A 27186-nucleotide genomic window follows, 5' to 3' on the forward strand; every position below is an offset into this window, starting at 1 on the left:
TCCACCATGACAGGAGCGGGAGGCAAGGAGGACGGCTCAACATGTTCGACACATTTCTTTAGCAACGATTTATGAAATACGTTATGGATTTTCAATGCCTGAGGAAGTTCAAGACAGAAGGCTACAGGGTTAACAATGGCAGTGATCTTATATGGACCAATAAATCTTGGGCCCAACTTCCAAGAAGGCACCTTAAGTTTAATGTTTCTTGTAGACAACCACACAGAATCACTCACTCTCAGGTCCGGACCACTCATACGTCTCCTGTCAGCCACACGCTTATACCTGTTGCCCATCTTTTTTAGGTTATCTTGGATTTTCCGCCAAATAGAAGACAAAGAAGAGGAAAATCATTCCTCCTCAGGAATGCTGGAATTTTGAGCACCAGAAAATGTACCAAACTGTGGATGGAACCCATATGCCCCAAAAAACGGTGACTTATCAGTGGATTCCTGTCTACGGTTATTTATAGCAAACTCAGCTAACGACAAAAATGAAGACCACTCTTCCTGATTCTCTGAAACAAAACATCTCAAGTAAGTTTCCAGATTCTGATTAGTGCGCTCCGTCTGTCCGTTCGACTGAGGATGAAAAGCCGAAGAGAAGGACAATTGTACACCAGGACGAGTACAGAACGCTTTCCAGAATCCCTCTATCGGACACCACATCAGAGGGAATGCCATGTAGTTTCACGATATTGTTGTCACTACCAGAGCTCTGAGACGTTCTCACAGCTCTGTTTCTCCACCCCTGTGATGATGTCACTACCTGAGCTTGGAGGAGTTCTCACTGCTCTGTTTCTCCGCCCCTGGGATGAGGTCATTACTTTCTGTTTCCTTCCTCTCAGCTGTTTCTCCTATGTTTGATTTCTCTGCCTTTAAATCACCCCTCCTCCTTTTGTAGAGTGTGGATTATATTTCTCATTTGAGTTGTAGCTCTTGCTTGAGTATCTTCACTTGTATGCTATCATTTCACTGGACCTGTGTTCTGCTGCTGCAAGTACTCCTGATATTGCCACCTGTCTTTGGATCCGTCTTCTCTGCTGCTGCAACCCCTTCAGCTAAGTGTGCAGACATTGTAGTGTATCTGTTTGTTTTCTGACCGGATCCGAGGCGACCACGGTTCCCTCCATATACTGAGCAGGGCACCGGTGGCCGTGCCCCTTCCACTATTGTAGGGGTTACAGTGGTCATTAGTCTTAGGTACGCGGGCATGCCTCGTTCCACCTTTAGGATCCGGGTATGTGCTTAGCAGCGTAGGGAAAGCTTTGAGGGTCTGACAGGGGTCACCCTTTATCCTCCCTAGTTTGGGTCCGGTCAGTGGCTCTATTTTCTGTGTATGCTCTAGTTGCTCACATACAGCCGTGACAGTTGTCGACAAACACCTGTGCAAGCGTTTTAGCATTGGGTAGACTAGGTAATGCAATAAAGTGTGCCATTTTACTAAAACGATCTACAACCACCAGAATCACAGTTTTTCCCGAATAATTCGGTAAATCCGTGATAAAATCCATGGACAAATGGGTCCAAGGTCTGGACGGGATGGGCAATGGAAGCAGAGATCCGGAAGGCCGAGTATGTGTCACCTTAGCACGTGCACAGGTACCACAGGCTGACACATAGTCCTCAACACACTTGCGCATCCCCGGCCACCAAAATCTGCGAGAGATGAGATCGACAGTCGATCTGCTCCCAGGGTGCCCAGCAAGCACCGTACAGTGATGTTCCTCGAACACCTTGTGATGTAATTCGAAGGGAACAAACAACTTCCCCGGAGGACAAGAGACCGGAGCATCCTCCTGTGCCTCCAACACCCTGGCCTCAAGATCAGGATAAAGAGTGGATATGACAACCCCTTCAGATAAAATGGGACTAGGGTCATTAGACTCACCCCCCCAGAAAAGCTACGCGACAAAGCATCCGCCTTGACGTTCTTAACCCCAGGGCGGTAAGTGACGATGAAGTTAAATCTGGTGAAAAACAATGACCATCTGGCCTGCCTTGGGTTCAGTCGCTTAACCGACTCCAGGTAGGTCAGATTCTTGTGATCTGCAATTACTGTAATAGGGTGAATTGCTCCTTCCAACCAATGCCGCCATTCCTCAAATGCCAACTTAATGGCCAGTAATTCCCTATTCCCCACATCATAATTCCTTTCAGCAGTAGAGAGTTTTTTAGAGAAAAATGCACATGGGCGCCATTTACTAGGTGAAGGACCTTGTGACAAGATTGCTCCTACCCCTACCTCGGACGCGTCAACCTCAACAATAAATGGCTGAGTCAAGTCCGTTTGCATCAGAATAGGGGCCGAAGCAAAACATTCTTTCACAGCAGAAAAGGCCTGTAATGCCGCATCAGACCAGACAGAAATATTCGCACCCTTCCTAGTCATGTCTGTTAAAGGTTTAACCACCGATGAATAGTTCAAGATAAATTTACGGTAGTAGTTGGTAAACCCCAAAAACCGCATAAGCGCTTTCAGATTTTTGGGTCGATCCCAGTCCAACATGGCACGGACCTTCTCGGGATCCATACGAAAACCTGAGGATGAGAGCAGGTAACCCAGAAATTGCACTTCCTGTACAGCAAATACACACTTTTCCATCTTAGCATACAACTTATTCTCTCTTAGGATCTGTAACACCTGTCTCACATGATCCTAATGAGTCTCTATATCAGGCGAATAAATTAGTATGTCATGAAGGTATACAACGACAAACCTCCCCACCAGATGATGAAAGATGTCATTGACAAAGTGTTGAAAAACCGCAGGAGCATTGGTTAACCCAAAGGGCATGACCAGGTTTTCAAAATGACCCTCAGAGGTATTAAATGCGGTCTTCCACTCATCCCCCTCCTTGATCCTTACCAGATTATATGCCCCCCCTCAGATCCAACTTAGAGAACACCTTGGCACTGACAATCTGACTAAACAAATCCGGAATCAAAGGAAGGGGGTAAGGATCACGGACGGTAATACGATTGAGCTCACGGAAGTCCAGGCATGGTCTCAGGGTACCATCCTTTTTCTTTACAAAGAAAAACCCAGCAGCCGCTGGGGACTGGGATGGTCTAATATGTCCCTTTGCCAAACTCTCGGTAATATACTCTCGCATGGCCTTTCTTTCGGGTTCCGAAAGATTATACAACCGAGATTTGGGCAATTTAGCTCCGGGAATAAGATTGACGGGACCGTCATACTCCCGGTGCGTAGGCAACTCCTGATTACCACTCTCAGACAAAACATCAGAAAATTCTGAAATGAACGAGGGTACAGTTTTAGTGGTCACCATAGAGAATGATGCATTAAGACAGTTATCCATGCAAAAATCACTCCAATCGAGAATCTGTCTCGCTTGCCAGTCGATGTTAGGGTTATGTTAGCTTAACCATGGTAAGCCCAACACCAACGGAGCAGGCAGACCCTCCAATACATAACAGGAGATAGATTGCTGTTGCAAATCACCCACTCTTAAATGAATGTCATTCACTACCTGCGACAGACATTTTTGGGTGAGAGGTGCTGAGTCAATTGCAAAGACAGTAATACTTTTCTCTAATGCATTAGTAGTCAACCCATGAATGCGTACAAACTCTCCAACAATCAAGTTAACTCCTGCCCCACTGTCGATAAATGCTTCGATTTTCACAGTTTTGGACTCTAGCGCCACCTCGGCAGTCAGGAGAAAACGGGTACTACCAGTAAAAGACAAATGTGGGTTTTCTTGCTCCACACCACCAATAGTAATTTGAGGATTAAAAGTTTTTTTCTTTTAGTTTACATCTTGATGCTGCAAGTAAGGAGAAATGTTCACAAAATGTCCCTTCTTGCCACAATAAAAGCAGACTCCCTTCACATGCCTCAAGCTTTTGCCAGGAGTAGCTCCTCCTAACTGCATAGGCTCATCACAAGGCACAACTACCAGTGTCTCTCCACCATAAGTGTCAAAGGAAGCAGTACCCTTATTGGACAGTACGTCCTGAAGGTAAGGACCCCTAGATCTCTCCCTCAGGCGTCTATCTAGACGTACAGCAAGGGACATAGCTGCCTCCAATGACACAGGATTTTCATGAAAGGCCAACGCGTCCTGCAGTCTCTCAGAGAGACCCTGACAGAATTGGCTGCGGAGAACAGGATTGTTCCACTCAGTATCGGTAGCCCATCTCCTAAATTCAGAGCATTAGGTCTCCGCGGAACGATCTCCCTGCCGCAAACTCCGTAACTTGGTCTCGGCCTGAGAGATCCGATCAGGGTCATCGTAGATGAGACCCAAGGCTCTGAAGAATTCATCTACCGACCGGAGGGACAGTGATCCAGTCGGCAGAGAAAAAGACCAAGATTGGGTGTCCTCTTTAAGCAAAGAAATAATCATACCCACACGTTGACACTCATCCCCAGAAGAGTATGGACGCAGCTTAAAGTATAATTTACATGACTCCCTGAACCAGATGAAATTGTCACTACCCCCGGAAAACCTGTCCGGGAGAGCCACCTTCGGTTCAGGACAGGCCTGGGACCCACCACCGGAACCAGCAGCCTGTGGACTCTGAATCTGCAAGACTGCAACCTCCAAAGTCAGCTTCTGCATCTGTTCGACCAGTGCAGTCCTAGCATCCATAGCTGCACAGATCAGAACAAAAAATGGCGGTATGGGCTTGGGATAATGTTTTACGGATGAAGTAAGGGAGAACACCAAAAGACAATCAAGAAGGAAGGGGAAAGACACTAGGCCTCACCGCTAGGGAAGGAAAAGGGTCACCACCTATAAAACCCTGCTCCTGGCCCTAACTCCTATCCGTATGGGCACCTCTCGATGGTAGAGATACCCATACACGGGAACCTAGATAACCCTGGTGACCCTCAGATGCCCTAAAGATAATGACTGGGCAGAGACCACCTGTTCCTTCCCTGGTGAAGGAACTAGCGTCTCACTGAGGCCTAGTAAACAACCGGGGGGGGGATACAAAACACGACAAGCGGAACACTTAACTTCAGAGGATGAAGGATGAACAGGACTTCAAGACGAACCACACTCCATCTCTTCCAGGACCAAATGAAGCTATCCCAAGCAAGGAGTGATGGGAAAAGTCAGACTAAATAGGGTGTGGTAGAGGTCACATGATCCACACCTAAACAGGAGGTGTGGACATACCAGCAACACACAGACAAAGTGAAACCAAAAGAGGCTGTCAGATAACTAATGTGCAAATATTCTTTTAGACCTTCTCAAACCTGGCACCGGCGTGACAGGTGCAGTAATATAGTCTAAAGCCGTGTTTTCTGTGTATTATTGGCAAAATAAAAATGTATTCGCCGTCCAGCGTTGCACTTATCTGTTGAAAAGCCTTTTATGTACTTTAAAAGATGAAACAAATAGGGCCTAATTGCCATTTAGCAGTGCAGTGATATAGTGATATAATCTACAGCCCTGTTTGCTGTGTATAAGTGGCGAAATAAAAATATATTCGCCGTCTAGCATTGTACTTATCTGTTGAAAAGCCTGTTTGTGTTGTGTAAAAATAGAAAAAATTAGGGCCTTATTGCTGTTCAATGGTGTAGTGATATACTCTAAAGGCCTGTTTGCCGTGTATTAGTGGTGAAATAAAAAATATTTGATCTAACATTTGGTTATTTGATCTAACAGTATTTCAGACAGATAAGTGCCAGGCCCTGCACAGGGGAGTTGCGGAGGCCTAAATGTTTCTGTCGCAGGCATAGTTTGCAGCAGAGTAAGGGGGCATGGCAGAAGGGGTCGCAGCGAGAGGCCTGAGCTCCCGGTGTCATCTAGTGGTCGTGCCTTGACCAGCAACCCAGCGGTTCTTGAATGGTTGACTCGATCATCCACTTCATCCCAAGTGACATCAGACACCCCAGCCAAGAGTCGGTGGGTTCATCTGACACGCCGCTTAGTTGGCATGGCTCGGGAGCAGTTCCTGTGCCCCCACTTGTCCTGAACCTTCCTCTCTCATTTTCAGGTCCCTCACCGCAAGAAGTATTATATGCCATAGGCTCGGCTCCACTTTTCAGTGAGGAAAAGCTACTAGAGGGGAGTCAGCAGCTACTGCCCAGCCAAGATCTGGAGGAGATATCCCCCGCTTCCTCCGGTAGGCCTGGAGTCAGCATGGTGGAAACAGTGGGAGGTCGGGAACTAAACATGCCCGGGGTAGACCACCCCCATCGTGGGAGCCTAAATAGCGGTGCATGGGTTCAAGGAGGCAGTGGTGGTAGCAGTCAGTCAGTGCGGCGTGTTGGGGGTAAAATCACCTACTTGGCGGTGTGGCAGTTTTTTTTTTAAGCTGCCGGAGGAGGTGAATGAGGTGTAAGGGATCGCTCTCTCTCAGAGGTTCGCAATCACAGACTTCTCCTCTGACAATGGGGTTCAATAAAGGTGCTTTATTTTGGCACTTCAGCACCATCACACACATAAACATCGAAAATAAACAGCTGCCCGTCTGGGCTCTACCTAATACATGTATTGTCTCTACCTCACCTATAGAGCGGCGTTCATACACAGGATTAGATCCGGATTACTCAGCCATATACGGTCCAGCAGCCTCCAGGCTGTGTCCAGACCAGCACCCTTTGGGGGGAGATGGTCCAGAAGTCCTCACGACTATGACCATGTGACCTTCTTTCCGTAGTCATCGCTGGGCCGCCCAAACTTCAGGCTTTACAAAGCCTTGTGGCCCCTCAGCCCTCCTGGCTGAGACCATACAGAGCCTCTGTAGGCCTCTGTTTCCAAGTTTTCCCTCCCTCCAAGTCATACACAGAGGGTTGTTTTATCCTTCCTTGATTATAGCAGCAGATCTCACCTGCAATCACCTCCGGCAAAATACAATACATGTAGTGGAAGAGTGTGGACTGGCAGATCCACTACCACACCTATCCCCCAGTCCACATGAAATCCAGCCCAGAACAAAACTAGACAAAACTGTCTCAGCAAACTACACTTTGCTGAAACCACTGTAGCTTTCTGGATTTCAGTTATCTCACCCAGCTGAGGTATCTGGGTGGGATATACACACCTCCCAGCACTTATACTGTACACATCACCACAGTGGCCTTATGTAGAATATGTGGGCAGAAGGTGAGCATGGCCAGGGTGCCAATGTTGGCACCACGGCCCTGCATCAACATAGGCAGTATTGCCATAAAGTGGCCTGGGAGAACCGTGGCTTCGATGTGGTGGTGTAGTCTACCGCAGCAACAGCTGCATCACCCAGTGGCACGCATCCAGTTTCATGACAGTCACGGCTCCACCTCCTCAGCTGAATGGAGCTGTCTGTCCTTCCCATCATCTGCTGGTCCTGATGCTCCTGCTCGTCACTAATTCTGTCAGCAATCGATCACCAAAGCGATTGCCAAGAAAAAACAGTATGTGTGCACTCATCCAACGGCGCAGAAGCTGAATGTGCTCCTGTCCAAGTTGCTAGTGCTGCAGTCCCTCCCTTTCCAAGTGGTGGACTCTGAACCTTTCAGAGAACTGATGGCTTGTGCCGAGCCAAGGTGGAGAGTCACAAGCCATCATTTCTTTGCCAAAAAGGCAGTACCAGCCCTGCACACACATGTAGAACAGAAGGTGGGCCAGTCCTTGAGCCTGTTGGTGTCTGCCAAAGTGCACCGCAGCGCCGTGTGGAGCTGTAACTAGGTCAGGGACAATACATGGGTCAATGTGGTTCCTGCACAGCCACACCAGCAATTTGGTCAGGTGACACCGCTTCCGCCTCCACGTTGCCACGCCGTTAGTCTAGCGGCAATGTCCGCCTCTGCCTTCTCATCCTCCACCGTGTCTTCAGCCTCCACTGCAGGGACAATTTACAGTGCCCCTCCAGCATACCACATGTGCAGGGCATGGCGGTTTTATGCTGTTCTGCACCTTGTTTGCCTTGGCGAATGGAGTCCATCAGCAAGAAATTGAATCTTGGCTTTCTACTCAACAACTGAAAATCGGAACCATGGTGACCGACAATGGGAAGAACATTGTGTCGGTGCTGTGTAAAGGCGGGATGAACCATGCCCCCTGCATGGCCCACGTGTTCAATCTGGTTGTCAAGCGGTTCCTGAAGTCTTCCACTTATCTGCAAGACATCCTAAAAATGGCGAGGAAACTTGGCATGCACTTCAGCCACTCGTACACGGCAAAGCACACCCTCCTTGAGCTGCAGCGGCAGAAAGACATCCCCCAACATAGGCTGATATGCAACGTTTTCACCTGTTGGAATTCCACCCTCCATATGTTGGACCGACTGTACAAACAGAGAAAGGCCATAAACGATTTCCTGATGATCCAAACAGACAGGAGTACTCTCTTGTGTGACTTCAATGTCAGCCACACATAGAGCAGAACCTGAACCAGCGGGTGGTGGCATACTTGAGAGTGCACCCTGCCAATCTACCTTGAAGATCCGCTTCTGGGCAGCCAAACTGGATTTCTGGCCGCAACTGGCCGAGTTTGCCCTGGAATAGCTGTCCTGCCTGGCCAGTAGTGTGGCATCAGATCGGGTGTTTAGTGCGGCGGGGGCCATAGTTACACCAAAAAGATCTCGTCTGTCCACCCAAAATGTGGAGAGACTAACCTTTGTGAAGATGAATCAGGTGTGGATCAGCCAGTATTTCCACCCACCAATTCCTGATGCATCAGACTAGATCATCCATGGTGCCACACCAACACTTTGACAAAAGAGAACAATTTCTTCTGGCTACCTGCCTCAGCTACTATTCTGATGCTGCCACCCGCCTGATGTCACACATCTGATGACAAGTGTTCCTTCTTTCACCCACCATCTTCAGCGGGTACTGGTATTGGCACCCACCTCAACACTATGTCACCTTGCCACTCTGTGGTCTCCTCATGCTGCTTTCACCTTACCAGTATGTCACCTTGCCACTCTGTGGTCTTTTGATGCTGCCGCCACCTCCACACTCTGTCATTGTGCCACTCTGCGGCCTCCTGATGCTGCCGCGACCTCCACAATTTGTCATTGTGCCACTCTGTGGCCTCCTGATGCTGCCGCCACTTACAGACTCTGTCATTGGGCCACTCTGTGGTCTCCCCATGGTGCTTTCACCTCACCACTATGTCACCTTGCCACTCTTTGGTCTTCCCATGCTGCTTCCACCTACACACTCTGTCATTGTGCCACTGTGCTGCCTCCTGATGCTGCCGCCATCTCCACACTCTGTCTTTGTGCCACTCTGTGGTCTCCTCATGCTGCTTTCACCTCACCACTATGTAATAGGGCCACTCTGTGGACTTTCTCATACTGTTCCCACCCTCCCAGTTCATGACTGGGCCACTATTTAGCATTTTTGGCTTGGCTGACATCATCATTTATTTGACCCTTCTTCTGATCTGTCAGAAGGAAGGTAAAATGAGACGCACAACAGATCCACTCTGTGTAGCAGCTTTAAGGAATGTATGGTCCCATTAGAATTGGCTCATGATTTGGTAGCTAAAAGCAGGAGTGGGTACAAAACACAGAAGACTTGCAAATATTCTGTTCACGTGTCATCTCTGTTTTGGATCTACTCCTGTTTTTTTTTTTTTGGGCATTAGCAATACTGATGGATTACTGACCAAATGCTGACTGAGTGAAGGTGGATGCTCCACAGTCAAGATCTGTTTTTGTGGGTTATTGTTCTGATGTATCAGAGGAAGGGCAAGATATCAATGATGTCAACACAAACTTACTGCTGACACCCTCTCCAATCGGTCTGGGGGGGGGCTCTACTTGTATAAGTGTTTAATAGAACAGGTTTTGTTGACATCTATGGGGAATCAGCTGACGACGGTGTACAAAGAGTGCACTTTTGTTTGGCACTAACATTGACCTGTAAGCTGAGTTCATACTTGAGTTATTTGGTCAGTTATGGCACCGTGACTGCCCAAATAAGTGAAGTGTGCAGTGATTCTAAGTGTGACGCCTGTCATCTGCATGTCATACGGACTCAAAGTATTATTTCACTACCAAAGCAGACTCCCTATGCATGTTACTGCAAGGCACAGTGTTCTACACCACTATAAAGGCTCTCAGAAGCCCAAAAATAGCAGTTTTTTAACCTAATTTGCTGCAAATTTATTCGGATCGAACTAAAAAATTTTCCCAAAAAATTTGGAGAACCGGCGAATCAAATTTTAAAAAAATTCACTCATCTCTAGATGTGAATAAAGAAATTTAGTCAATGTACAGAACAAAGTATTCATCTTCATGTCATATAACATTAGGAGCAAAGAACAAATTGAAATAAGATAAACACGTAAGAAGAGAAAGGGACAAAAACTGATCAAATCAGCCATCGGATAGGAACAATGAAGTGTAATCAGCAGCACGTCTTTCAGGCATGTTGTTTTTGTGACTTGGATACTGATTCATCTCAAGCTAATAATTATGATTCAAGTGTTTATTTCAAAGATAATTCATTTCCCATTTCTTTTTTATCTTCATCTTCTGTCAAACCTTATTTGGATTTGTTATTTTCTGTGACTGGTTTACTTTAAATTGATATTGATAAAAGTACATTTCCAATCATTGGGGGGGGGGACGTTCTGAGTTATTAAAATATTATGTCTTTTTTTTTCAATTTAAATGCCTATAAGTGGCACACCAAATAGACTTGAAGGTAGGAAATAAACTCTCCTGCGTGCAGTAACTGCCATGATAATACTCCACTTATTCATCATGCCACTACACTTATGTAGATGACCCAGGTTTTTCTGTAATTTTAGATAACTGACAAAAATGTACTACATAAGGTAATTTAACTAAGGATAGCAGTACTATATACAGTATACAGTATAAGAAGCAAATATGGTGCTCACCTCAGTTTGCTGTGAATGAGTGAGTTGAATGGCATAGGCATATTTCAAAAAGGAATTAACTAATTAGCATATCTCTTATCTAAATAAAAATGAATTTATGTCTGTCTATTGTCTCTCTGTCTGTCCTTTATGCACAGCCAAACAACTGGACCAATCTGCTCCATATAGGTACATGGGTACATCAGGTGTCCGGGAAAGTTTTAGACTGGGTCTCAGTTCTCAAGGACGTATCGTTCCTGAGATATTACAAAAAATATATTAGCCAATAGGAGCTCGCAGCTTCACTCACATTCTAACTGCCATTCATACATTCACATGAGCCTTATTATCCAATAGGAGCTTGTCCAAAACAACTCAGTCACTTTTCTTCACTGTTAGGGGGCAGGCTAGTGTGGAGGTCTTATATTAACCACTTCAGCCCCCTTAGCTTAAACACCCTTAATGACCAGGCCACTTTTTACACTTCTGCACTACATTATTTTCACCGTTTATTGCTCGTTCATGCAACTTACCACCCAAATGAATTTTACCTCCTTTTCTTCTCACTAATAGAGCTTTCATTTGGTGGTATTTCATTGCTGCTGACATTTTTACTTTTTTTGTTATTAATCGAAATTTAACGATTTTTTTGCAAAAAAAAAGACATTTTTCAATTTCAGTTGTAAAATTTTGCAAAAAAAACGACATCCATATATAATTTTTTCTCTAAATTTATTGTTCTACATGTTTTTGATAAAAAAAAAAGTTTTAGTAAAAAAAAAAAAATGGTTTGGGTAAAAGTTATAGCGTTTACAAACTATGGTACAAAAATGTGAATTTCCGCTTTTTGAAGCAGCTCTGACTTTCTGAGCACCTGTCATGTTTCCTGAGGTTCTACAATGGCCAGACAGTACAAACACCCCACAAATGACCCCATTTCGGAAAATAGACACCCTAAGGCATTCGCTGAATGGCATAGTGAGTTCATAGAACTTTTTATTTTTTGTCACAAGTTGGCGGAAAATGAAGATTTTATATATTTTTTTTCTTACAAAGTCTTTTTGCAGCATAGGTGGGCAAAGGGGCCTACATTCCAAAGAGCACCTTTAGGATTTCACAGGTCATTTTTTACAATTTGTCACACATCTGGTATTGCCGTACTCAGGAGAAGTTGGGCAATGTGTTTTGGGGTGTCATTTAACATATACCCATGCTGGGTGAGAAAAATATCTCGGTCAAATGCCAACTTTGTGTAAAAAAATTGGAAAAGTTGTCTTTTGCCAAGATATTTCTCTCACCCAGCATGGGTATATGTAAAAAGACACCCCAAAACACATTGCCCAACTTCTCCTGAGTACGGTGATACCAGATGTGTGACACTTTTTTGCAGCTTAGGTGGGCAAAGGGGCCCACATTCCAAAGAGCACCTTTCGGATTTCACCGGCCATTTTTTACAGATTTTGATTTCAAACCACTTCTCACGCATTCGGGCCCCTAAAATGCCAGGGCAGTATAACTACCCCACAAGTGACCCCATTTTGGAAAGAAGACACCCCAAGGTATTTTGTGATGGGCATAGTGAGTTCATGGAATTTTTTATTTTTTGTCACAAGTTAGTGGAATATGAGACTTTGTAAGAAAAAAAAAATCATCAATTTCCGCTAACTTGTGACAAAAAATAAAAAAATTCTAGGAACTCGCCATGCCCCTCACGGAATACCTTGGGGTGTCTTCTTTCCAAAATGGGGTCACTTGTGGGGTAGTTATACTGCCCTGGCATTCTAGGGGCCCTAATGTGTGGTAAGTAGTTTGAAATCAAAATGTGTAAAAAATGACCTGTGAAATCCTAAAGGTGCTCTTTGGAATGTGGGCCCCTTTGCCCACCTAGGCTGCAAAAAAGTGTCACACATGTGGTATCGCCGTACTCAGGAGAAGTTGGGCAATGTGTTTTGGGGTGTCTTTTTACATATACTCATGCTGGGTGAGAGAAATATCTCGGCAAAAGACAACTTTTCCCATTTTTTATACAAAGTTGGCATTTGACCAAGATATTTATCTCACCCAGCATGGGTATATGTAAAATGACACCCCAAAACACATTGCCCAACTTCTCCTGAGTACGGCGATACCAGATGTGTGACACTTTTTTGCAGCCTAGATGCGCAAAGGGGCCCACATTCCTTTTATGAGGGCATTTTTAGACATTTGGATCCCAGACTTCTTCTCACGCTTTAGGGCCCCTAAAATGCCAGGGCAGTATAAATACCCCACATGTGGCCCCATTTTGGAAAGAAGACACCCCAAAGTATTCAATGAGGGGCATGGCGAGTTCATAGAATTTTTTTTTTTTTGGCACAAGTTAGCGGAAATTTTTTTTTTTTGTTCTTTCTCACAAAGTCTCCCTTTCCGCTAACTTGGGACAAAAATTTCAATCTTTCATGGACTCAATATGCCCCTCACGGAATACCTTGGGGTGTCTTCTTTCCGAAATGGGGTCACATGTGGGGTATTTAGACTGCCCTGGCATTTTAGGGGCCCTAAAGCGTGAGAAGAAGTCTGGAATATAAATGTCTAAAAAATTTTACGCATTTGGATTCCGTGAGGGGTATGGTGAGTTCATGTGAGATTTTATTTTTTGACACAAGTTAGTGGAATTTGAGACTTTGTAAGAAAAAAAAAATATATAAAATTTCCGCTAACTTTGGCCAAAAAAATGTCTGAATGGAGCCTTACAGGGGGGTGATCAATGACAGGGGGGTGATCAATGACAGGGAGCTGATAAGGGAGTTTATATGGGGTGATCACCCCCCTGTCATTGATCACCCCCCTGTAAGGCTCCATTCAGACGTCCGTATGTGTTTTGCGGATCCGATCCATGTATCCGTGGATCCGTAAAAAACATACGGACGTCTGAATGGAGCCTTACAGGGGGGTGATCAATGACAGGGGGGTGATCAGGGAGTCTATATGGGGTGATCACCCCCCTGTCATTGATCACCCCCCTGTAAGGCTCCATTCAGACGTCCGTATGTGTTTTGCGGATGCGATCCATGGATCCGTGGATCCGCAAAACACATATGGACCTCTGAATGGAGCCAGCCTTACAAGGGGGTGATCAATGACGGGGGGTGATCAGGGAGTCTATATGGGGTGATCACCCCTCTGTAAGGCTCCATTCAGACGTCCGTATGTGTTTTGCGGATCCGATCCATGTATCCGTGGATATGTAAAAAACATACGGACGTCTAAATGAAGCCTTACAGGGGGTTGATCAATGACAGGGGGGTGATCAATGACAGGGGGGTGATCAGGGAGTCTATATGGGGTGATCACCCCCCTGTCATTGATCACCCCCCTGTAAGGCTCCATTCAGACGTCCGTATGTGTTTTGCGGATCCGATCCATGTATCCGTGGATCTGTAAAAAACATATGGACGTCTGAATGGAGCCTTACAAGGGGGTGATCAATGACAGGGGGGTGATCAATGACAGGGGGGTGATCAGGGAGTCTATATGGGGTGATCAGGGGTGATCAAGGGTTAATAAGGGGTTAATAAGTGACAGGGGGGGTGTAGTGTAGTGGTGTTTGGTGCTACTTATTACTGCGCTGCCTGTGTCCTCTGGTGGTCGATCCAAACAAAAGGGACCACCAGAGGACCAGGTAGCAGGTATATTAGACGCTGTTATCAAAACAGCATCTAATATACCTGTTAGGGGTTAAAAAAAATCGCATCTCCAGCCTGCCAGCGAACGATCGCAGCTGGCAGGCTGGAGATCCACTCGCTTACCTTCCGATCCTGTGAACGCGCGCGCCTGTGTGCGCGCGTTCACAGGAAATCTCGCGTCTCGCGAGATGACGCGTATATGCGTGACTCTGCGCAGAGCTGCCGCCTCCGGAACGCGATCCTGCGTTAGGCGGTCCGGAGGCGGTTAAGGGGGCATGTCACAGTGAGAGGGACACTCTTAAAGGGCAGGTCAATGTTAAGGGGGTGGGCTGCTGTTGAGGTGATTGTTAAGGGGGCATAATGCTGTGGAGGTCACTGTTAAGGGGGCAGACCGGTATGTTAGTCACTGTTAAGCGGGCCATAAAAATGGCTGCCATTCTAAATGAACAGCTTTTACAATTCTGTAGTAAACTGTCACTTTTGACTTTAGATATGTTGTTATATGTTGTTAATTAAATGTTTTAATGTTTAGTAGAATGAATTTATCTCCTGTTCTGTAACTTGCTTAATTGTGTCAGAGATCGATTGTGATTTACAAATTAAATATGTGCTATGTTATTTATCATTTTTTGGTACTTGCTTTGAAAGTATTACTTCCCAGTTAATCAAAGTGATATAATCATGCAAATCTTCTGCCTAGTTTTTTCTAGTAGAAAAAAAGTATTGTGTAAGATTAATAGTATTCTCACCAGAGAGAGAAGCCCAGGATAAGGTTTAGAATATACTTTAATCATGTTGCCAAAATAAAGTTATTTCACTACAAAATAGAATTTATTGTCTACGTCATTCAGCTAAATAAGTATTTTAAAAAGCAACAACAAAACAGAGACTAATCTATTAGAACTTTATCTGCACAATTTTTTGTACAAATTACATGAATTCGATATATAAAATACAACTTTCAGGAATTGCAAATAGAGTATCTGATTGACTTACTAATCTCTTTTTAGTGGAACAAAGGAGAGCAAAGTATGATTGCTGTTGTGTACAGTCCCAGCATGGAGACTATATTTTGTCCCTTAAGTCTGCTCTATTTGTTTGAAAAAAGTTGTCTTTACAATTTGTAGCCACTGCATTTATCAGCTGATCACTGCACTCCTCCTCTTGGCACCAACTAAGTCGCAACCTGCCAGGCATGTTCACCAGGCAGCAGCAACTCCAGGAAAAGTATATCACTACAAGATAGTCATTCAGATGATTAATGTTTCATGTAATAGATCGCTGGCTAGAATCTACCAATCCAACAAGCGGTGGCTCATATGCCTTATTAGAGCACATGGACAGGTTGTTGTGTTGCATAATGAAGTTGAAAAGTGACATAATTCTAGTCTATTTGATCAATTCAGTTAATAGCTAATTCCCCTACAGGTTTATTGAATAAAAGTTTTAAGGATAGATTGATCTTTCATTCATCCTACAGTAGAGTGTGTAGCCTTGGTGCAGTTATTGAAGTTCTTTAAAAAAACTGACACACAGTTATAGCTAGCTAGAGACAAAGTACTGTATGTTCTGCATAAAGAAGGTCCATTTGAAGGGAAATTGGATTCAGTGATATACTACTACAAAATTGTGACTTTTTAGTGCCACAATTCAGGCAAAGGGAGCGTCATAAATCTCTTCCTATATATTGTTCATTTAAAGGGGTATTCCAGTCATGTTAAATTATCTACTATCCAAAGGATAAGGAATAACTATTAGATTGGTGGGGGACCTACAGCTGGGGGGCTCATCAGGGTACATGGGCCCTGTTCTCATGATCGGTGAGGGTCCTAGTGGTAGAACCCATACCAATTTAATAGTTATCGCCTATCCTATGAATAGGGGATAACTAAATGTGACTGGAATACCCCTTTAAAAAATAAAGCCAAACATTTGTAAAATTTAAATATAGAATTTCCATTATTTGGGTGCTACCATCATATGTTATAACCTTTTTTGCACAAAAATGCACAGTGTATTTTTAGCCATTTTGTGATGTTTTTTTGACAGTGTGTTTGAAGTTTTGGCATAGTGTGTTCGAGTTTATATATAGGCAAGTATGTAACCCTGTAATTTCATGAAACAAAAAAAACTGCCATTAAAAAGCATCCATTGGCATTTGGATTTTTTCAAGCAGGGCAAAAAATCAATGGCCGTCCATGGGATAAAAATTTGCTGCAATAAAAAAAAAATGCCATTGACCTGCACTTCAAGTGTCAAAAATTCCACTAGAAAAAAAAATATGTCCCATTAATGTCCTATCTAATAACTAACTTGAAATATTATTACATTCAATGAATTACAGTGAATTCAGTGAATCACAACTACTATTGGTGCTGAGAGAGACAGAGACCTTAAACTGTCATACACAAATTTTCAGGATAATCAGAGCACTTCCAATTTGGGTATAATGAATTTTTAACCAAATTAAATTGCTGGACTGATTCGGCTTAATACATTTTGAGTGATTAGCTCATGCTGCAGGTAACATTTAATAAGTTTGTAGTGCTTCTTCCGTGTCTTCTTATTTTAGTATTTGAAATGTTTTCTTTTTGTTCTGTATTGCCCCTTTTACATGTTTATTTATCCATGTTGGTTTTCTCCTGTTTCAGTTTTTATATCCATATAGTATGTACCTCTCTTGATGAAAATTTTAGACTGCTTTGAATAATAATAATAATAATAATAATAATAATAGTAATAATAATTTACTATCTGTACTCTTATTTTTGTGTTTTTAAAGGTATCTGTTACCTAGTTTATGCTGTCCAATCTGAGAGCAATATAAAGTAATGACCCTGATTCCAATGATGTATCAGTTACTGAATCACGTGCTATAGTTTTCATAAAATTGACCTTTATCAACTTTTATTGGAGCCTAGAAACTAGTAATCAATATTCATAAGCAGTAACCTTCTCTGCTCTCCCTCCACTGATTGACAAATTTCTTCCTACGCTGTGTATTAAGAGAAATCTGACAATCAGCATAGGGTGAGTGGAGGTCATCACAGTTCCTAAATATTGATTACTACACTTACGGCATACACAGTATCATGTAGACTACATCCTAATCTCCTGCTGTGGCTGATAAATGGCAATAATATGGAAGCTGTCCAGACTCTAGAATCAGGCTTCTCAGTTTGGGCAGTATAAGCCTGGTGACATATTCCCTTTAAAGACAAAAATATGCATAAGGTCTTCTAGAGGCTCATCTATAGAGAAAAATCTAATTTCATATATGTCTTACAGTTTGTTGTTAGATCAGTCAGTAAATATCAGAGCTGGACAATAATTGGAAAGTGATATTATCGTTGTTACGCTGAGCGCTCCGGGTCCCCTGCTGGTCTCGCAGCGCTCACAGCGTATGTCCCCAGGCAGCACTCCAGTGTCTCGGCGTGTGCGTCCTCGCTCTATAGGGCGCGCGCGCTCCGGGACTCTTAGATTCAAAGGACCAGTGCACCAGTGATTGGTGCCTGGTCCAAAGGGGTTATTAAGGGTTAAGGTTGTGAGAGGCAGTGCTGACTTAATTAGGCTGCACCTGTGCACTGCCCATTTATACCTTCTCCTCCCACAGCCTTCTGCCGGATCTTTGTGCCTTGTGCCTCAGAGAAAGTGTTCCCTATGATGTTAGTTTGCCTTACCTGTTGCCGTACCCGTTGCTACCGTCCACTCGCCTTTGAACCTTTGCCGCCTGCCCTGACCGCTGCTTCGTCCGACTACACTCTTGCCTTCTCCCTGTGTACCACGCCTTATCAGTTGCCAGAGAGGTCGAGTTGTTACTAGGGGACACGACCTGGTAGTTACCGCCGCGGCAAATCCACCCCGCTTTGCGGCGGGCTCTGGTGAAGACCAGTAACTGCTTAGAACCGGTCCTCTAGTACAACCCGCGCCATCGCCTCTCTGGTGCAGAGGATTCACAACCTGTCCTGCCGGTTCGTGACAGTAAGATCCGGCCATGAATCCCACTGATGTTCCCCTGCCAAGCCTGGAGGACCTCACCACCATTGTGGCCCAGCAGGGTCAACAGCTGGCCCAGTTGACCGCTATGTTGCAGCAGCTCCTGCCTTCTCTGCAACAGCCAGCTCCTCCGTCTGCTCCTGCTGCATCACCACTGCCTGCAGTTACCACCGGTTCCAGAATCCGTTTGTCCCTACCAGACAAATATGACGGAGATCCTAAGCAGTGCCGTGGGTTCTTGTCGCAGTGCTCTCTCCACCTCGAGCTTCTGTCCGACCAGTTTCCTTCTGAGCGAGCCAAGGTAGCCTTTATTCTCAGTTTACTGTCCGGGAAGGCCCTGGCCTGGGCTTCACCACTATGGGACCGCGCAGATCCTGCCACCGCATCCGTCCAGAGCTTCTGCCTAGAGTTCCGGAATGTTTTTGAGGAGCCTGCCCGGGTTACCTCCGCAGAGACTGCCTTACTAAATTTGACCCAAGGAGGTTCTTCCGTGGGTGACTATGCCATTCAGTTCCGCACTCTGGCCTCTGATCTGAACTGGAACAATGAAGCCCTTTGTGCCACCTTCAAGAAAGGACTTAACAGTGAAGTAAAGGACGTTCTGGCTGCACGTGAGCTTCCTTCCACTCTTTGTGACCTCATCTTGCTGGCCACTAGGATAGACAAACGTTTCGCCGAAAGACAGGAGGAACTCCTCCTTGAAAAGGAAAAAGCTTGTCCTAGACGCTTTCCTCGTCTGGCTCCCGTTTTTCCGCATCCACCTCAACCCGCTACTGGGTTTTCCGCCGTGGAAGCCATGCAGGTGGATCGGTCACGCTTGACTCCGCAAGAACGAAGCCGCCGCAGAAACGAGAACCTGTGTCTGTACTGTGCCAGTACCGAGCACTTCCTTAGAGATTGTCCTCTCCGTCCACCGCGTTCGGGAAACGCTCGCACCTAGTAAGCGTGGGAGAGGCGTTGCTAGGTGTGGATTCTTCCTCTTCACGTCTCATCATACCCGTGCAGTTGATCATCTCTTCCAAGTCCTCTTTCTCCGCAGCCGCCTTCTTGGATTCCGGTTCAGCTGGCAACTTCATTCATGCCACCTTGGTTGACAAGTACCGTATTCCAGTAATCCGTCTACCCAAGCCGTTTTTCATCTCTACTGTTAACGGTGAGAGACTCTCAGCCACCGTGCAGTTCCGTACCCAGCCTCTACAGATGGACATCGGAATATTTCATACCGAGACTTTAGAGTTTTTTGTCCTTCCCTTCTGTTCTTCCGAACTCCTCCTGGGTCTGCCGTGGCTTCAACGTCATAGTCCTGTCCTGAATTGGTCCACCGGTGAGATCCTGCGTTGGGGCTCCTCCTGTTCGGACCGCTGTCTCAAGCCTGCTCTGGTCAAACAGAACCCGCAAGTTTCTCCGCCTTCTGGGCTGCCCAAGCCATACCATTCCTTCACGGATGTCTTCTGCAAGAAACAAGCTGAGGTTCTTCCTCCTCACCGATCCTATGATTGCCCGATCGACCTGATACTCGGTTCTACTCCACCTCGGGGCAGAATTTATCCTCTCTCACCTCCTGAGACTCTTGCCATGTCCGACTATATACGTGAGAACCTACAGAGAGGATTCATAAGAAAATCTTCTTCTCCTGCTGGGGCCGGTTTTTTCTTCGTGACAAAAAAAGACGGCTCCCTCCGCCCCTGCATTGACTACAGAGGTCTTAATAAAATTACCATCAAGAACCGTTACCCTCTGCCTCTAATCTCTGAGCTATTTGATCGTCTCCGAGGGGCTAAGATCTTCACTAAATTGGACCTCCGAGGGGCCTATAATCTGATCCGTATCCGTGAGGGAGACGAATGGAAGACCGCCTTTAACACAAGGGACGGCCATTTTGAGTATTTGGTGATGCCCTTCGGCCTCTGCAATGCACCTGCTGTCTTCCAGGAATTCGTCAATGACATTTTCAGGGACTTACTTTACACCTGCATGGTCGTATACCTGGATGATATCCTCATCTTTTCCTCCAATTTGGATCAACACCGGGTCCATGTGCAACAAGTTCTTACTCGTCTCAGGAGAAATCGCCTATACGCTAAACTTGAAAAATGTCTATATGAACAGACCTCCCTGCCTTTCCTGGGATACATTATTTCAGCCCAAGGACTTCAAATGGACCCAGCCAAACTCTCGGCGGTTCTGGATTGGCCACGTCCCTCTGGTCTCCGGGCCATACAAAGATTTCTGGGCTTTGCGAATTACTACAGGCAATTCATCCCTCACTATTCCACTCTGGTAGCTCCTATCGTGGCCCTCACTAGAAAAGGAGCTAACCCCAAATCCTGGCCTTCCCAAGCCGAGGAAGCCTTCCAGTCCCTGAAATCCGCCTTTGCCTCTGCACCCGTTCTCTCTAGACCAGATTCCACCAAGCCCTTCTCTCTTGAAGTGGATGCCTCCTCGGTGGGAGCCGGAGCCTTCCTCACCCAGAAGTCTTCCAGGGGCAAGACTTCAACTTGTGGCTTCTTTTCAAAAACATTCTCTTCCGCAGAGAGAAATTACTCCATTGGGGACAGGGAACTGCTGGCTATTAAATTGGCACTAGAGGAATGGAGACATTTACTCGAGGGCGCCACACATCCTGTGTACATCTTCACGGACCACAAGAACCTGGCTTATCTCCAGTCTGCTCAGAGATTAAATCCCCGTCAGGCTCGTTGGTCTCTGTTCTTCGCCCGCTTTAACTTTGAGATCCATTTTCGTCCGGCTTGCAAGAACATTAGGGCAGATGCTCTGTCTCGCTCCTCTGATGTGGTGGGCGACGAGTTAACACCTCGATATATTATCCCTCCAGAACGCCTTATTACAGTCGCTCCCGTGGACCTGCGCCTTCTTCCTCCTGGCAAATCCTACGTACCTCCACGTCAGCGGCTGCGAATTCTCAAGTGGGGCCACGCCTCCCCTTTTGCCGGTCATCCAGGGGTGCTAAAGTCTCTCCAACTTATCTCCCAAAGGTACTGGTGGCCTTCTCTGGAGAAAGATGTCTCGGACTTCGTCCAGGCCTGTATGATTTGCGCCCGGGATAAATCGCCTCGCCAGAGACCAACGGGTCTCCTCTTGCCTCTACCTGTTCCTGAAGTTCCCTGGTCTCACATCGCCATGGACTTTATTACTGATCTTCCCTCCTCCCATGGCAAGCCCGTTATTTGGGTCGTGGTGGATCGCTTCTCCAAGATGGCTCACTTTGTACCCCTGCCCGGTCTACCCTCTGCACCCATGTTGGCCAAACAATTTTTCCAACACATCTTCCGTCTCCATGGCCTTCCCAAACATATTGTCTCGGATCGTGGGGTACAATTCGTCTCCAAATTCTGGAGGGCTCTATGTGCCCAGCTCGGGATCAAATTGGACTTTTCTTCTTCGTACCACCCTCAATCTAACGGCCAAGTAGAACGGGTGAACCAGATTTTGGGTGACTATCTGCGTCACTTTGTATCCTCTCGCCATGACGTCTGGGCTGATCTACTATCCTGAGCGGAGTTCTCCTACAACTACAAACAATCCTCTGCCTCTAACAAGTCTCCTTTCTTTGTAGTTTTTGGCCGTCATCCTCTTCCACCGCTGCCGCAGTCTCCCACTCCTTCTTCTGTACCTGCCATTGACAGTCTTGTACAGGATTTTTCCTCCATCTGGCGAGAAACCCACGCTGCTCTCCTCAGGGCTTCCGCCTGTATGAAGGTTCAAGCTGACAAGAGACGCAGATCTCCACCGGAATTTCGCCCGGGTGACAAGGTGTGGCTCTCCTCTAGGTACATCCGATTTAGGGTCCCAAGTTACAAGTTGGGCCCTCGTTTCTTGGGACCCTATAAAATCAAGAGTCGTATCAATCAAGTTTCTTATCAGCTCCATCTTCCTCCCTCCCTCCGAATCCATAACTCCTTCCATGTCTCCCTTCTTAAACCTGCTATCTTTAACCGTTTTTCTCCCAAGCTTGTTTCTCCCACCCCTGTCGCCGGTACCTCCGATATATTCTCTGTCAAGGAGATCTTGGCGACCAAGATCTCCCGGGGGAAAAGATTTTTTTTGGTCGACTGGGAGGGCTGCGGTCCTGAGGAGAGGTCATGGGAGCCGGAGGAGAACATCCTGGACCGCAGTCTCATCCGCAAGTTCTTCGGTACCAAAAAGGGAGGGAGACCAAAGGGGGGGGTACTGTTACGCTGAGCGCTCCGGGTCCCCTGCTGGTCTCGGAGCGCTCACAGCGTATGTCCCCAGGCAGCACTCCAGTGTCTCGGCGTGTGCGTCCTCGCTCTCTAGGGCGCGCGCGCTCCGGGACTCTTAGATTCAAAGGACCAGTGCACCAGTGATTGGTGCCTGGTCCAAAGGGGTTATTAAGGGTTAAGGTTGTGAGAGGCAGTGCTGACTTAATTAGGCTGCACCTGTGCACTGCCCATTTATACCTTCTCCTCCCACAGCCTTCTGCCGGATCTTTGTGCCTTGTGCCTCAGAGAAAGCGTTTCCTATGATGTTAGTTTGCCTTACCTGTTGCCGTACCCGTTGCTACCGTCCACTCGCCTTTGAACCTTTGCCGCCTGCCCTGACTAGTGATGAGCGGGAGGTGCCATATTCGATTTTGCGATATTTCGCGAATATTCGCATGAATATTCGTGTTATATTCGTCGAAATCGAATATTCGCAATTATTCCAATTATCGCGAAATTATTTTTTCGCATATTGCGAATATTTATCTTGATAGTATAAGGCAACGTTCCTATGCTAATGACTATGGCTAGGCTAATATGTGTATTTTACGAAATTTCGTAATATTGCTCTAACTTCGTCTCTTAGAATATTACGAATATTCTAAAAGACGAAGTTAGAGCAATATTAAGAACATTTGCAAAAGTCGAAATTGCGATGCGAGTAATATAACACGAAATAGTCGCATGAAGATTTAAACTTAGCACTGCTATATTCCATATTCTAGCCTAATATGGAATATAGCTCTGCTAAGGTAGCACTGCTATATTCCATATTAGGCTAGAATATGGAATATAGCTGTGCTAAGTTGAAATCTTCATGCGACTATTTCGTGTTATATTACTCGCATCGCAATTTCGACTTTTGCAAATGTTTTTAATATTGCTCTAACTTCGTCTGTTAGAATATTCGTAATATTCTAAAAGACGAAGTTAGAGCAATATTACGAAATTTCGTAAAATACACATAGATTGTATTTAAGCTAATATACTGCTATAGTAATAATTTTTAATAGTGTACATATTTTACAAAACTTAAGTTCAGAAGAGGCAAAAAAAAATTACAGGAAAAAAAAGGGATTATAGCACTATATTAGCTAAATTACAATCTATATGTGTATTTTATGAAATTTCGTAATATTGCTCTAACTTCGTCTTTTAGAATATTCGTAATATTCTAAGAGACGAAGTTAGAGCAATATTACGAAATTTCTAAAAGACGAAGTTAGAGCAATATTAAGAACATTTGAAAAAGTCGAAATTGCGATGCGACTAATATAACACGAAATATTCGCATGAAGATTTCAACTTAGCACTGCTATACTCCATATTCTAGCCTAATATGGAATATAGCAGTGCTAACTTAGCAAAGCTATATTCCATATTACTCTAGAATATGGAGTATACCAGTGCTAAGTTGAATTCTTCATGCGAATATTTTGTGTTATATTACTCGCATCGCAATTGCGACTATTGTGAAATTTCGTAAAATACACATATAGATTAGATTGTAATTTAGCTAATATGGAATATAGCAGTAAGTTGAAAACGCCAATGACTGGAGCAGCCAGGAAGCCAGGAATCCAAAGGACAGGTAAGAACAACTTTAGGGAAGTGGGAAAGAAAAAAATATAATAATAAAAAAAAAGAAAAAAAAAGAATATTCGATTTCGCGAATATATAGAACGATATCCAAAATATTCGCGAAATCTCGAAATTGCAGTATTCGAGAAAAAAATTCGCAATTCGAATATTCGCGCTCAACACTAGCCCTGACCGCTGCTTCGTCCGACTACGCTCTTGCCTTCTCCCTGTGTACCACGCCTTATCAGTTGCCAGAGAGGTCGAGTTGTTACTAGGAGACACGACCTGGTAGTTACCGCCGCGGCAAATCCATCCCGCTTTGCGGCGGGCTCTGGTGAAGACCAGTAACTGCTTAGAACCGGTCCTCTAGTACAACCCGCGCCATCGCCTCTCTGGTGCAGAGGATTCACTATCTGTCCTGCCGGTTCGTGACAATCGTGTACCCCACTGTGCAGATACCACAACTCTGAAGCCTGACACAAACTATTTATTAAAGACCACTATAGAAAATTACATCCGAGCATATTTAACAGCCTTAATACATGGACCCTTTAGAAGTTTAGAAGTAGATTGAAGTATAGGGTAACAAAACAGGAGTTGGAAGCTCTGTTTAAAAGTAATGATGAACAGATTCGGAATGATGAGATAAAGTAGCACAATCGCTATTGGTTTTCAAGGTATGGGTTTAAAAAGAGATCCAATCCCAAAAGATGTTCTCTCTGATATCTATGATAGGGACATTTATTTATTTGCATCCCATTTCCCCTTCCCATCAGTCCCTAGTACTGTAGTTAACAAAAACATATTCCCCATCGGGCTGTCTCTCTTCAATGACTTGGGGAGGAAAAGGATGAGCGCCAAACTTCCAATCTGTGATGTTATATGTAAATATATATATATAGGTGATAAATACATAAAAACAAGTAATAAGAGCTTTAGAGCTTTTCCACTCATTTCATGCTTATGCTTTTCCACTCACTTCATGCTTATGCTCTTGATAAAGGGGACTTAGTTGTAATCCCCGAAACGCGTCAAGCTTTTTAATAAGAATAAAACAAGCATCCTTGGTTTGAAGTCCCCAAGTTTACTTTCATCGCGAGGACGGGGTGTGTATCCATCTTACAGGCAACCTCGGCGAGGGGGGTAAGGAGGACAGGTGTCTTGAGCTTATCCTGTTCATCCTCCTCCCTGGTGAAGGGCACTGTATGATATAAATTACACTGTTGGAGTTACACGTGAGAAAATCTTTTATCGTATGTTGGTCTAGGAATTCCACCATAGTTTGACTGGTCTTTGCTGCAAACCACAATTACTCACCTTATCTACCTGCTCCTGAGGAAGGGGGATATTACATAGACCCCCAAAACGCGTTGAGCTTGTTTTATTCTCAATAAAGAGAGATTTCATGAAGTTAAGGATCCGCCTGCTGTTTCCATCTTCACCGCAGATTTGGTCCACTTACCTGGATCTCTACCATTCTACAAACGACCTCGGATCAGGGGGGTATCACCCCAGGTGTCTTGAGTTTATCCTGGAGGTGACCCCCCTTGTGAAGTGAGTGGAAAAGCTCTAAAGCACTTATTACTTGTTTTTACGTATTTATCACCTATATACAGTTGCAAGAAAAAGTATGTGAACCCTTTGGAATGATATGGATTTCTGCACAAATTGGTCATAAAATGGGATTTGATCTTCATCTAAGTCACAACAATAGACAATCACAGTCTGTTTAAACTAATAACACACAAATAATTAAATGCTACCATGTTTTTATTGAACACACCATGTAAACATTCACAGTGCAGGTGGAAAAAGTATGTGAACCCTTGGATTTAATAACTGGTTGAACCTCCTTTGGCAGCAATAACTTCAACCAAACGTTTCCTGTAGTTGCAGATCAGACATGCACAACGGTCGGGAGTAATTCTTGACCATTCCTCTTTACATAACTGTTTCAGTTCAGCAATATTCTTGGGATGTCTTGTGTGAATCGCTTTCTTGAGGTCATGCCACAGCATCTCAATCGGGTTGAGGTCAGGACTCTGACTGGGCCACTCCAGAAGGCGTATTTTCTTCTGTTTAAGCCATTCGGTTGTTGATTTACTTCTATGCTTTGGGTCGTTGTCCTGTTGCAGCACCCATCTTCTGTTGAGCTTCAGCTGGTGGACAGATGGCCTTAAGTTCTCCTGCAAAATGTCTTCATAAACTTGGGAATTAATATTTCCTTTGATGATAGCAATCTGTCCAGGCCCTGATGCAGCAAAGCAGCCCCAAACCATGATGCCCCCACCACCATACTTTACAGTTGGGATGAGGTTTTGATGTTGGTGTGCTGTCCCTCTTTATCTCCACACATAGTGTTGTGTGTTTCTTCCAAACAACTCAACTTTGGTTTCATCTGTCCACAGAATATTTTGCCAGTACTGCTGTGGAACATCCAGGTGCTCTTGTGCAAACTGTAAACGTGCAGCAATGGTTTTTTTTGGACAGCAGTGGCTTCCTCTGTGGTATCCTCCCATGAAATCTATTCTTGTTTAGTGTTTTACGTATCGTAGATTCGCTAACAGGGATGTTAGCATATGCCATAGACTTTTGTAAGTCTTTAGCTGACACTCTAGGATTCTTCTTCACCTCATTGAGCAGTCTGCGCTGTGCTCTTGCAGTCATCTTTACAGGACGGCCACTCCTAGGGAGAGTAGCAGCAGTGCTGAACTTTCTCCATTTATAGACAATTTGTCTTACTGTGGACAGATGAACAGCAAGGCTTTTGGAGATACTTTTATAACCCTTTCCAGCTTTATGCAAGTCAACAATTCTTAATCGTAGGTCTTCTGAGAGCTCTTTTGTGCGAGGCCTCATTCACATCAGGCAATGCTTCTTGTGAAAAGCAAACCCAGAACTGGTG

The sequence above is a fragment of the Bufo bufo genome, chromosome 4 (assembly GCF_905171765.1).
Source record: "Bufo bufo chromosome 4, aBufBuf1.1, whole genome shotgun sequence".
NCBI classification, from domain to species: domain Eukaryota; kingdom Metazoa; phylum Chordata; class Amphibia; order Anura; family Bufonidae; genus Bufo; species Bufo bufo.